General features: G+C 44.3%; 1 protein-coding gene and 1 pseudogene across 2 annotated transcripts in view; one reads left to right on the top strand and one right to left on the bottom strand.

The window, feature by feature from the left end:
• Positions 1–2,268, top strand: part of Ccng2 (cyclin G2) — a 47,392-nt gene extending 45,124 nt beyond the window's left edge. Inside the window, exon 4 of the mRNA XM_029568535.1 lies at positions 1,728–2,268. The gene's annotated coding sequence lies outside the window, so the exon portion shown is untranslated. The remainder of the gene's footprint in view (positions 1–1,727) is intronic.
• A 1,357-nt stretch (positions 2,269–3,625) lies between these two features.
• LOC103742458 lies at positions 3,626–7,785 on the bottom strand (annotated as a pseudogene). Its single transcript, XR_001872694.2, has one exon. The product of XR_001872694.2 is annotated as a probable ATP-dependent RNA helicase DDX41 pseudogene (transcript).
• Positions 7,786–13,904: the final 6,119 nt, after the last annotated feature.

The raw sequence follows: 13,904 nt of genomic DNA, 5'->3' as shown, positions 1-13,904 counted from the left end.
GTAAACAATAAATCGTGTCAATTGTTAAAAAAAAAATTTTTTGAGTAGCTGAGAATTATCCATAACAAGGATTTGATAATCTGAGTCAGTAACACTGGAGCAAAGAAAACTAATATTTTAATTTGAATTATCTAAATTGAACATCAATTTTGTAACTTTAGTTACTGTTGTATAATCTCAATGTTGGTAAACAAGCATGCTATAATTTGTTTTTACTATAAACATCTTTATACTATAAAATAAATAAATAATAACTTCTGATGGAAATATTTCATTCCCTAATTGTCTTTAAGGACATATTGTTTTTTATTATGTCTATTTTATTTTCCTCTTCTTGGTCACTGAGTCAGGGTGCCAGTCCAACTCAGGAGTTTTTGGAGGACAGGTTTGAATCTGAATTAGGAGGCCAAACCCCATCTCCAGAGCCAGCTTCTCAGTGAGTTGAACAGCACAGGATAATATATATAATTTACCAATATACATGTTTTAATATACAAGAGGTATCTGCTTTTCTCTGAAATTGAATCTACTTGTTTGCATTGGTTGCTGTCTTTCTTGTAACCTATATAGATATTTTTAGATGAGTCTTATATTTGTTGGGTTCTGTATTGAGAACAGGAAGTGACAAAAGTCAGAACACTTGATTTTGAAGGGTCACCCTCTGATATCTCTAAATTTTATAGGATCAGGAGTACATGGCAGTTAGCTATCAATTGAGGAGAATCAAGTCAACAAAAAGATCTGCCACTGTCTAACTTGAATTTCTCCCTGGCTATTTCTGGGGTTACCAGATGCTTTAAAGCTTATATCTATAACCAGTTAACCTGTCTGTAGAGGGACTCAGACAATATGAAAATTTGAAGTATTTTTTTCTCTATTGATTTTTTAATAAAGGCTATTTTTATTTTTTATTTTAATTTATTAAATTCAGGATCATTTTAGGCAAAATTTTGACAGATTTCCAAATTAGATAATAATCTCCTCTAGTAAGGCTAGCTTTAGTTAATTTATGCCAATCGAAGGAAGAAGCTGAAGCCTTGCCATATTTCCCATCTTAACAGGCTATCAGGGAGAGCCTTAATGCCATCTCCACAAAGCATCCCTATCAGGTGCAGGTTTATTTCAACCAATAGTAATGAAAGGGCTTTGAAAGGGCAGCATAGGCTTCTCTTTACATTCCTGAAAAGGTCCTGAAAAATGCTCAATAGCTGTCTGTTTTCTAAAAGCTGTACAGGAATACGTTCCCAGATCCATATCCTCCTTTAACTGTTTGAACAATAATCCTATCCCAACTCTCTGGATCAATTCTGCCTTCTTCAGGAAACCAGGGGGTATATTGAATGATATTACAAAGGCATGATAATATTTTCTTTCGATTCTAACTCCTCCCATTTTTAACACTGAAGGAGGTCAGCATATACCCAAGAATATTTTTAGAATTTGCCATGTTCCAGAGCCTCATGAACCAGAGGTCCTCCAGCTGTGCCTTCCGAGGCCCCACTCAGACTGAACACCTCCCTCCCAAAGGCAAGATCTACCGCACTATACTAGGCAACCACATAGCCAGCAAAGATTCAAGGGGGACTGCATTCATTGATGGGAATTAAAGCATGTATGCCAGGGACAGGAAGACTAGAATTTTGTACCACCTGCAGCCAAGGGGGACAAGTCTACTACTGTTTGTATCAAAATTAAATGACGACTAAATTTCTTCTCTTTCTGTCTAGAAGCTTTTAGGAGGGAACACAATGTGATTCTAACCACCTCAACATCTATCAAAGTCCCTGAAAAACAAATCCTGAGTCCAGCTGTGACATGAAGAAAAAGAAAATAACCCAATGGATGAATGCTCTTGGAAGCCCCCATCAAGAGACTCTAATGAACTTTAATCTGGACATTTATTTCTCCTGGTTCCCTGCCTAAAATGTGTGCCTAACTCTTCTTGTCTTACCTCTCCTTCATATCTCCTCCCAGGCACCAGCCAAGGACTAACAGTTATAGCTGTGGGGGTCTCTTTTAGATAGACCCACTGAAGGAGTACCCCTGATGCCACACTCTTCGCCCATATTCAGCACAAAAGAAACCAGAACAACTTAACGTCCACATTCCCTATTGGCAACTAGGGTTACCTCTTCAAAGAAAGGAGTTAGGATAAAGACCTCAAAGAAATAATGACCAGTTTCTTTCAAGATGAGGACTGGGCTGACCAGCTCATCTTCCAATTCCCTCCCTACACTATGCTTAATTAACTGTTGTTTCCAAAATTTCTTACAGAATCTCCTGACTCAGCAGCCTGTATGACTGTCCAAGCCTCTACCTAAGACCAAATTAAGACTATGCTCCTGCTCCATGCCATCTGAAAACTTCTCAGAAACCAAAAGTTCCCTGAGACAATCAGCTTGCTGGCCCTCTGCAGAGAAACTGTATCACCTTCACTGACCTAATCCTCTCTTCAGTCTGCTGAAGGAGCTTCAAAGTAACCTCTGATTGATGCCTGGACCAGTCACCAATTAGGATTCCCATACTAGCACAAAGAACTGTGACTTCAAGGAAACTTTTACATCCTATATCCCGGACTTGATCCAGTTTTTCCTCACTGTGCCTGTATCTTCTTCTTGCCCCCCAAAGCAATGTGCCCCTCTTTCCATTCTGCCCCCTGCCCTCTTTTTTTAATATGCACCCAGGGTCTGGAATGATAGAATACTGAATTTCAGGAGAGCCATAAGCTTCAGTAGAGGAGGCCATAAAGACATAAATTCCTTAGAGTAGCTAACTGGCCCTAAATCAGCAGTCTGGCCTTGCTCAGGCCTTATTAACTGGTCACCCCAGGACTGAAAGAGGCAGTTAAAGAGCGTACGTGTCTCCTTTGGGGCTATAAATAACTCACCCACCTGACTGAGCAAATAATCTTCAGAAAAGAGACCCTCAAGGACAGTAGACCCTGGCCCAGAGTTAACTCTTGCAGCTGTGCAACAGAGTTCTTACATAATACCAGACTTCTCTCTCTTCAGATCACAGATAATCGTTACTCAAGGAAAAGCTATCAGGCCTTTGCTGGGTTTCCTGAATCCGGGGAGCACATTCCTTGCCTGTTTGAGATCCTGCTCTGACTCTTATTTCTAAATTTTATACTCCTTCCTTTTTCTGCCCTCCTAAATCTAACAATGAACATGTCTTACACCCCTAGGAGTAAATTCATTTCTTTCTTGGGAAGCATTGTCCTGGAATCTGTCAAGTTACAATGCTTTGTTTATCCTGGACCGTCTAAAGGTACAGGGAATACAAAACCAGCTCTTACCTTTCCAGTATGTTTATACTTGATGTCTTCTGCCCAAAGCCTTTTACCTCACACCAACTCCAATGAATTCATTCTCATTGTAAGAAGGATTCATGTAATGGTTAAGCTTTTGTTTGTTTGTTTGTTTTTGTTTTTGAGACAGAGTCTCCCTGTAGACCCAGCTAACCTGAACTCACAGAGGTCTGCCTGCCTCTGCCTCCCAAGTACAAAGGCATGCACAACCACACCCAGTTAGGGAGCTTGTGTTTTAATGCCAGCTGGGGAAAAGAAACTAAAAACAGTAACTCTGGGCAGCACTGGGGTTGCCTAGTCCAGCTCAGTTGGGTCAAAGATGCTGGCTTCTTGTCCTGGAGACTGATGTGTGAGCATGGCTAGCGTCTTGGGACTGAGGCCTCGTGGAGAAAAGAGGGGAAGCAGGTGGTTCAGAAGTCTATGGGGCTGTGCGCCAGGTAGTCTTTGTGGCCAATGCTGATGACCTGCTTGGTCTGCATAGCCTCCAATTTGGGGCAGTCAGTGATCCAATGGCCCAGGCCCCCACATAAGGCACAGCCACACTCTCCTCGGATGCCCAACATGGACTCATTCCCACACTTCAGGGCTTGCAGCACAGGGGGAACCTTCTGCTTGGCCTCTAACAGTAAAGCCTTGAGGTCCATGAGGACTGACTCATCACAGAACTTGATGAAGGTGGTGGCGATCCCAGTGTTTCCTGAGCGCCCAGTGCAGCCTATTCGGTGTACATAGTTCTCGATATCCTCAGGCATGTCATAATTGATGACATGTTGGATAGTAGGGAAGTCCAGGCCCTTGGAGGCCACATCTGTGGCCACTAATATATCCTTCTTTTCCTTATGGAATGCCTCAGTGGCCTTGGTTCGTTCATCCTGGTCTCTGCCCCCATGAATAGCCACAGCTTCAACCCCCTTGAGCAGCAGGTATCCGTGGATGGCATCCACATCTGCTTTCTTCTCTGCAAAGATGAGCACCAGTATGGGTATCTTCTGCAGACACTCAAGCAGGATGCCATCTTGGTTTCCTCCTTCACATATTCCACTTCCGGGATGACATCCAGGCTAGCAGCTCCAGCTCACCCTACATTAATGATGACAGGCTTTACAAGGGCACTCAGCAAAATTCTGAATCTTTGTTGGCATGGTGGCACTGAAGAGTAGTGTCTGCCTCTGGCCCTGGAAGTAGGAGAAGATGGTGCAAATGTCACCCTCAAAGCCTATGTCGATCATGTGGTCAGCCTCATCCAGAGCCAAGTAGCAGCAGGTGTCTAGGCTATTTTCTTCTGAAGCAAATCGATAAGGCGCCCAGGGGTGGCTACCATCATGTGCACACCATGTTTGATGGTCTCCATCTGCTCTTTGACAGACTTGCTCCCGATGCAGAGAGCATAGCACAGATGCGGGAAGCTGCTGTCTTGCAACAAATGGCAATAATACTCCAGGATGTCATGGGTCTGCAGGCCAGCTCTCGAGAGCGGCAGATGATGAGTCCATAAGGCCCTTCATGCTTGGAGAACGGCAGGCATTTCTCTTGTTCCAGGCAGAACATGATGAGACGCAGGGCAAATACCAGTGTCTTGCCTGATCCCGTAAAGGCAATACCTATCATGTCCCGACCAGACAGAACGGTGGGGATGCCCTGGATCTGGATGGGTGTTGGGTGGTAGATTCCTTTCTTCTTCAGGCCCCGAAGAATGGCTGCAGGAAACTTCATTTCCTGGAAGCTCTTGATGGGTGGTGGAATACCGTCTCCCTCTACCAGGATGTGGTACTTCTTTTGAACGTGCTCATGCCTCCCCTCAGACATGCTCAGGAAGTAGCATGGAGGAGTCTAGCTGGTTTTGATTGGATCAGAATATGTGATGCCCTTGGCCATTTCCCTCACAGACATCAAGGCTCTCCCCTCAGCCACACTCTCCAGAATCTTCTCCTCTTCCCTTAATTGCTTCTCCTTGGCAGACTCCTTTTGTCCTTCAGCCTTCTCTTTGAGGTGCTGGTGCTGATCCAGGAGACTGACCTTGGACTGAGGGCCCATCAGGATGTCGTCATTTCCGGGTTCCTGTTGGCCATTTTCTGCTCCAGCTCGTTTGCCTGTTCTCTCCAACAGTTGCTGGAGCCGAAGTTATCGACGCAGCCGCAATGGCACATAGGGAACATAGTCCTGGTCCTCCTCATCCTCTGAGTGGTTCCCTGCAGCAGTCACCTCGGAAGTTCCAGCCTTCTTCCACCGGGGTTCCCAGTTCTCCATCCTTTCCCATTTGGTTTCTCTGGTGGCACTGGCTTCCATGCCTTTTAGCCCCAACTTTGTGTGGTGTTCATTGGTCTCTTCAGTGCTGAGTGAGTTGGCACCTGAGCTAGGTTTGCAGCTGGCTGGAGCCTCAAAGTTGTGGTTTTGATTCTTCTTCCTCTGTAGCACTGGGAGCTCCATCCAGCTTTGTCGGGGCTGGGCTCCATGCTCCTGGCACTACTTCTGTGGCTTGCTGCTGAGGCCACTTGAATCCTTGTTTTTTCTGGACTCTTGATGCCCCATGACTGTTCAGTGTCGGTGCCCTCTGTACTGGTCACCACCTCACCAGGGTGCAGCTTTGAAGACTCCATGGTGGTAATCTTTCTGGGGCCAGGAGCAACTGAATACAGGATAAAATGGGAAAATTTCTGGGTCGAAAGGCAGTGGCGGTCCTATTGCCAGAAGCCTGGAGCCCCTATCTCCACTCCTTCACCTGAGAGCCTTCCCACAAGACAAGTAAGATGGAGACAACTCAAACTCCTAGAGAACTAACCTGGGCTGCCTTCTTTTTATGCAGTCCTGGAGCCCTGCTCTTGGCATGGCACCACCCACTTCTAGGGTGTGTCCTCCCACTTCAATCCAATCCCAAAACAACCCCCCCCAGACATGCCCAGACATATTCTACCCTCTAGGTTTTTCTAGCTCTGTCTCATTGACAATGATAACCATGATGCTGGTTTAAAATGACCTATGTAGAACATAGCTTCAATATTGCAGTCTGAGTTCAAATCTTATTGTCAAACTAGAACCTAGGAATCAGACTGTCCACACATGACAGAATGATGGCCTCTGGTGTTAAACACTTCTCTCCAGCATATGAACATGTCCTACACCCCTAGGAGTAAGTTTTGTTTATTGCTGGCAAGCTTTGTCCTGGAATCTGTCAGATTACAATGCTTTATTTGCCCTGGACTGTCTCAGGATACAGGAAACAGGAAATACACAACTAGGTACAAACCTTTCGAGTATTTCTGTACCGTCTTTAGTCCAAAGCCTTATAACTAACCCCCGATTCCAAAGAATTCATCTTCTGGTGTCATGGTGAGAAGGACTGGTGTAATGGTTAATCATAACATGACAGAATTTAGAATCATGGAAATCTACCTGAGGGCAGTTCCAAAAAGCTTTAACTGAGCAGGAAGATGATGCACTCCCAAAGTGAATGGCACCATCTCATGGACTAGGTTCATGGACTCAATTTCTGAGCAACATTCATTTCTGTTTTAGTTATATGACCAGCTGCCTCCTTCTCCCCCTGCTGTGCTTTTGCCACAAAACCATGGCGAAGTGCACGCCATTGAACTCTGAGCCCAGTAAACCCCTTTCTCTCTTAAGTTGCTTCTTGAGATGTGTGATTACAGAAATTGCTACTGGAGTTACTAGGGTTCAAAGCTTGAGCCTTGACAGCACTAACCCGGGTTCGCTCAGTCTTCCTGGAAAAGGTAATTAAACAAGTAATACTGATGAGGACAAGGATAGGAGGAAATGGCTGACCCTTTAGGCACAGGGCTCCCCAAAGCAGAAGTTTCTGATTGACCTTGGTTCTCTGGCTAGGAATGCAAGAAGGGAAATCTGGTATCCTCTGCCTCTTAAATAAGCATCCTTGCCTGGAGGCTCTACCTGAGGGTGTGAGCAGAACTCCAGACACAAATCCCTTCTGGTGAACAGCTGTAGAATTTGTTCTCTAGATTTTCATGGTAAAGTGGTTTCGATCTAATCCTCAATTTTCAGTGCATCTCCTAAATGATATAGTTGCCTCTTCAGAGCATCATCAGGGCTCTTATTGAGGCTCATTAAGGAGAAGCTATTTCTTCTGGTCAAAAGAATGGGCCTAATCTCTGGCCTTGGCTACAGACCTAACATTCCAAACTGCCCAAACATAAATTAATCCAGCTGTGCTTGCCGATCACCTAGTTCAGACTACCACTTAGGAGGGCTAATTCATCTTAAGCCATACTGGAGAGATGGGAAGAATAATTAGGCTTTAGAGAGATACTGTACTTTTGCTTCCCAAAAACCCAGCCTCACTGCAGTCACTTGCACTCCCACCACAATGTGGCTGCTATTTGAATCACTCAATAAAGCATAACTTTCCTTTCTCTTCCTTTGTCTTTTGCATATTTTCATAAGTCCAGGCTGGGCATGCTTTTCAAGCACCATGACCTTTCTCTTTTTCTCTCTGAACTGACCCTCCCTCTTCCTCTTTGTGTCTGCTTATGAATGGTATGATTTTTTCTTCCTCTTCTCTTTTTGAATTTACAGTTTGCATGCTCTAGGGTTTTCCTTTTAAGTAATAAAATTGTCCTTAATTTTCCTTATGAGTCCCTTAAATTATTAATGAGACTAAGAACCCTGAGAGAGACCCTAATTTCCCTGATAATGTGGCACCCATATTGAAAAGCAGAATCAGTCAATTTTGGTTGTGTTGGAGAGAACAGAGGCCCAGTTCATCCCCCGAAGTTCATCTTTGGGGTATTAATATGGGGTGGAAGTTTAGAGAGCCATAGGTATAGCTAAGCAATCCCTGTCAAGTTGTGCCTATCCACCACTATCTCAGCTCCAGTCCCTCCTGCAATGTCTGTCACCTGACAAGTTACAAATCTTCCTGGGACAAACTTTCCCCTCTGATGGTCCCCAGGGCCTCAGCCTTTTAGTCCTGTCAACATGAGAGTCTTGGATAAATTCCAGCTTCTTGGAGTCCATTGCTTCAATAGTCTGATAGCCAAAATGAAGGGCATAAGCATCTCTTTAAAATGTGTTCATTCCAGTACTGGGTATTTAGCTCAGTGGATAGACTACTTGCCTAGCATGTAGAAGCCCTGTGCTCGGTCCCCAACATCAAACAACTGGGTGTGGTGGCTCACTGCTATAATCCCAGCACTATGGAGTTCTAAATCTTTCTTGGCTACAAATTAAGTCGAAGGCCAGCCTGGGCTACAGGAAACCCTGCCTTAAAAAGTCCCAAGTCCCTGAAACATTTAAGTCTTGCCGGGATGGTCAAATGATGAGAAAAGCAATATAGAAAATTGGTACCCAGAAATAAGCCATTGCCAAAAAACCTGACCATGGATTTAATAGGCCTTTGGAATGCATTTGTATAAAGAATGTGGAAGAGCTTGGAGCAGGAGGGTAGAGAAGCTCTGGAGTACTATAAGGAAAGCTTAGTGGGTTGTTCTGAATGAAGCTTGGAGGACCAGGAAGCAAAGAGAAATGCACACACCTGAGGCCCTGTGTCATCCAGTTGTAGAGGTGAAAAGGATGCTGTCGGGAACTAGGGGAAGAGACCATGCTATGTTTTGGCAAGGAATCTGGATGCTTTCTCTTCGTGGCATGAGAACATGAGAGAGACTGAATTCAAAAGTGTTGGACTAAAATTTGTTTGACCAGGGAAATTTTAAGACAGGATAGCCTTTAGGCTGTTATATGGTTTACTAATCACGGCTTTGATCCAGCTGTACAGCTGGAGGAACAGGCGGAAGAAAAAGATCTAAAATATGTGCTGTTTGGGGACTCTACCATAAGGTACTTCAACAAAACTATTTCTAAGTTCTCTTTTAGAAAAAATAAGCCTAGAGGTTCTATGTGAAAGCAAGTTCAGCCATTTTTATCTTCACAAAGACTTTATAATGTTTGCCCCAGCCTTCTTTGGGATTCCCAGTGTCTTTTTTTGTTTTTGTTTTTTGTTTTTGTTTTTATTTTTGCTTGTTTTTACAAAAGTTTTATTATGATGTACAAAAGACTCCAAGACAACACTTCACTCTTGCTATATGGGGCAAAAGATGTAATGGCAGGGAACATTTACATGGAAATGGAACAAAGGGCCTCTATCATCTCAGGCACAAGGAACAGCTTACTTTTTGCCAAAGTTTTTAATTCCACCTGTTGTCAGAGGGACCGCTCTCTGTGGCCTTTGCTTTTAGCTCCTTGAGTTTTTTCTGCTCTCCTTTGTGTATCTTCCTCAACCATCTTCTTGGCCTGGTTCCAGCTGCTTATGCCACTGTCATGACCAGACATGTGCCTGCCACCCCTTCCCCTGATTATTATTAGCCCCTTTCTGAACAGGACTGTTCTTCTGACATGCCAGGCAGAAAACAGCCACAATTTACCATTCCAGTTGAACCACAAGCACGCCTCAGAGCAGTGGCAGTTGCCCTTGGGGCTCCCTAGGAACAGCTATGGTATGAGGAGGTTCAGAGGCCTACGAAAACCTTCAAGGTTCAGAGTTCCAGGAACTTGGTCTTTGCTCAGGTCACACCCAAGGCAGAGAAGCTTTCTTTTCACACTAACAGTGGTGGCGCACACCTTCAATTCCAGCACTTGAGAGGCAGAGGCAGGAGGATCTCTGTGAGTTCAATGCCAGCCTGGTCAACATAATGAGTTCCAGGAGAGCTGGGGCTACAAGGGAGACCCTGTCTCAAAAAGACATATATATCAGAAATGGAATGATAGCTTAGTGGTAAAACAGCTATGACCTAGCAGGAATTCTCCATCTATGTGCAACTCAGGAAGGACCAATGCTGCTTTGTACCAGTGTGGCCTTACCAGTTACTACAATGTTGAAACCCTTCCATACTGGAAAGATGTCACTGCCTTGGACCTCAAAGAATCTCCAAAATGCCCTGGCCTGTCCTCAGGACTTCTGTGTCTCCCAGCACAGCACACAGCCTTAGGAACATATTAGAATGATGGCAAGCATCTGTTTTTTGTTTGTTTTGTTCTTGTTTTTTTAAAAATATTTATTATTTTTATTATATGTGTATGAATGTATTGCCTGCATGTATGTAAGTGCACCTGTGTCATGCAATACCTGTGGAGGTCAGAAGAGGATGTCAGATCCCCTGGAGCTGGAATTACAGACAGTTGTTAGTTGCTATTTGGGACTCGAACCCAGATCCTCTGTAAGAAAAGCCGGAGCTCTTAACAGCTGAGCCATATCTCCAGCCCATTTCTTGTTTTTGTTAAGACAGGGTCTTCCTGTAGCCCAGCTGTCCTGGAACTTGCTATGTACACCAGGCTGACCTTGATCTCATGGAGATCTGCCTGCCTTTGCCTCCCGAATGCTGTGACTAAAGGCATATGCCACAATCTGTTCTGATTCTTTGATGCCCCTTCAATATCGTGTTCAATATCCTCAGCATTCTTTATGGGGCCATGCATAACGAGGGCTCTAGATTCAGATCCAGTCCTGCCTTCAGCAGTGGCTCTAACTCCAGGTCTTGTCATAACTCTGTCACTGACACCAGCCCTGGATCCAGCTCTAAAGACTCCAGTTCTGGCTCCACTTTAAGCTCTGAGGATTGCTGCAGTTCATCCACTGGTATAGGTGCACCAAGACAGACAACAGGGCAGGACTCAGCGGGCAAGGTGAGGTGAGGATGGCAGAGCAAAGCAGAGGCTCTGTCTCTAGTCTAAGACAGTAGGGCTCCTCCACCTCCTGAGGGCTGTAATTACAGGCATGGCCACCACACCTACCCTTGGAATCAGGCATGTTAAAAGTTTGGATCCCATAATTTCCTAGCTGGGTGAGCCTTAGATTATCATTTTTTTCTTTTATGGTGTTTTTGAGACAGGGCCTCCCTATAGCCCCAGTTAGCCTGGAACTGGTTATGTAGACCAGGCTGGACTTCGGGATTCCTAATGTCTTAAAGAAGACACGCTTGTCTAGAGCAATGATAGAAAGTGACAGAAATTTGTTCTTCCCTCTCAGACTAGGTATGTCCATCCTTTTGAGTCTGTAGATGACAATGTCAAGTCTCAAAGTTCCCACTCAAATTGTCAAGTTGCCAAAGCATAAACAAATCAACCCCCCCCCAAGCGCACAGTGTTTCAGACAAGATTGATTTTTGTTTGTCCATATTCATAGCTACACTAGGAAGCATGTAGTCTGTGGATTCCATATAGCTGATCCTGATGCCACAAGAAAAACAGACCGCATTCTCTCAGGGAAGTCGATCGATGTCCTCTGTGATGTTTGAAGGATGGAACATGTGATCTGCAACATTTGCAGGACTGTTAAACTTCCTTATGCCCTAATGGAGTTAGGATTTTCGTTTCAGAACAAAGCTGTCTGACAAGAAATACTTGCAGAAAACAGGTGGGCTGAGATCTTTCACCTGAAGGTTCATCTTAGCCTGTCAGGTCCTTGGCAGACTCATTTGAAAGCACTGTTTTGATTAAGGATTGGGCATTGTTTTGTGGATGGGATCAAGGAAGCTCCGTCTGGTTTGATAGGTGGCATTACCTGCAGTAGCCGCTCAAGCACTATAAAGCTTCCTTGGCCTTATGGAGATTCTGTCTCAGAAGCGACAGGCTCCTTAAGAACACTCTATGTGTGGTGTCTGGTAGGTCGACCACGCCCATGAAGTGCATGGGCAGCACAAATTGGACTAAGTGGGCTAAAAAGAACTTGAGAGTGGGATGGATCTGGGCGGGTTAGGGGAGTGATCAAAATTGTGTACATATATGAAATTCCCCAAATTAATGCCTTTTTTTTTAACAAAAAATGTTTATTTTAAAAAAGAAAAAGGAAAGTGCCGACTAAGTACAAACCCTGCATATAGCAGCCACTGCTCACTGCTGAAGCCAGCCACAGGGTTGCACAGAGATGGAGAATTCCTGCTAGGCCATAGCTGTTTTACTACTAAGCTATCATTCCATCTTTTGTATAATATATTATTAGCATGAAAAGACAGCTTCTCTTCCTTGGGTGTGACCTGGGCAAAGACCAAGTTCCTGGAACTCTGAACCTTGAAGGTTTTTCATAGGCCTCTAAACCTCCTCATACTGTAGCTATTCCTAGGGCGCCCCAAGGGCTGTAATGGCTAATCATCTTAAATTGATGGATTTAGAATCAGCATGGAAACATACCTGAGGGTGTTTCCCCTGAGCAGGAAGATGGCCCACTCCAAATGTGGGTGGCACCATCTCATGGACTAAGTTCATAGACTCAGTGAAAAAGAGAAATCAAACTGAGCATGAACATTCATTTCTCTGCTTTTTTTTTTTGTTACAATGAGACCAGCGCCTTCTCCCTCTGCCATTCCCCACCAGACCATAGACAAAGTGATTTCCATTACAGTGTTAATCAAATAAACTCCTTTCTGACAAAAGTTGCTTCTTCAGAGGTGTTTGAACCTGAAGAGGAATAGAGTAGGAATGAAAGTGTTATATAAACCAGTCTAACTGCTTCAAGCTGAGGGGTACTAGTCTTCTTTCAAACCCCATAAAAATGGGAACTTGTTTTATAACAAGGAAGTCTAATCTTTTAATCTCACCACACCCTGTAAGACTTTTATTAAGGAAAGACCCTAATGCTTTGCTGAGCCTGAAGTCCTGGGGTGGTAGCTCCTCCCCCTCATGCTGATACTTTTTTTTTTTTTTTTTTTTTTTTGGTCTTTTTGAGACAGGGTCTCCCTGTAGCCCAGCTGTCCTGGATTCACTATGGAGACCAGGCTGGCCTTGAACTCACAGAGATCCACCTACTTCTGCCTCCCAAGTGCTGAGACTAAAGGCGTGCGCCACCACACCCTGGCCAATGCTGATACTTTTAAACTAGCCAGCCCTGGTCTGAAAGCAGGTAGGTAGAGGAAGAAGGTAGCAAAGAATCTTTCTGGAGATTCTTTCTTCATGAGACTGGGCTGAGAAGTCTGAGGCAAGGTTAACATCCCTTTGCATAAGCATACTCTGGAGGGCAGTCCTCACCCACTGAGAGCTTACAACCTACTAAACTACACAATGGCTCAGCTATGGGTCAAGGAATGTAATCAATGCCCACCCGCCACTCTGGAAATCAGAACTTTAAGTCTGGCTTTTTTAATGAGAACTTTTAAAAAATTTTATTTTATGTGTATGAGTGTTATGCCTGCACGTATGTAAGTGCATCCCTGTCAAACAGTACCCACAGAGGACTGAAGAGGGCATCAAATTCCCTGGAACTGGGGTTATGGACAGTTCTTAGCCACCATGTGGGTGCTGGGATTCGAACCTTGGTCTTCTACAAGAACAGCCAGTGCTTTTACCTGCTGAGTCATGTCTCCCGCCCCCATTTTCTGAGAACTTTTATACCAAAGTTGTAGACTCAGCTTTAGCCTAAAATCCCTACAGAATTGGTTTCAGTTTGGGTGTGTAATCTAACCTATGCAAAATCTAAGATGACAAAGTCTTGAACATTCTAGAAAGCACCGTGTGAGAGAACAATGCTGCTTTAGTGTAGAAGTAAGCCCCGGAGATGGAACAGTATGTGATCTGGTTTCCATAGCATGTTTTCTCTTCGCTGTGACTAAATACCTGACAAAGTCTACCTAAGACT

Source organism: Nannospalax galili, unplaced genomic scaffold (assembly GCF_000622305.1).
Source record: "Nannospalax galili isolate Female #2095 unplaced genomic scaffold, S.galili_v1.0 scaffold800, whole genome shotgun sequence".
Classification (NCBI taxonomy): Eukaryota; Metazoa; Chordata; class Mammalia; order Rodentia; family Spalacidae; genus Nannospalax; species Nannospalax galili.
This window is presented reverse-complemented; position numbering and strand designations above follow the sequence as displayed.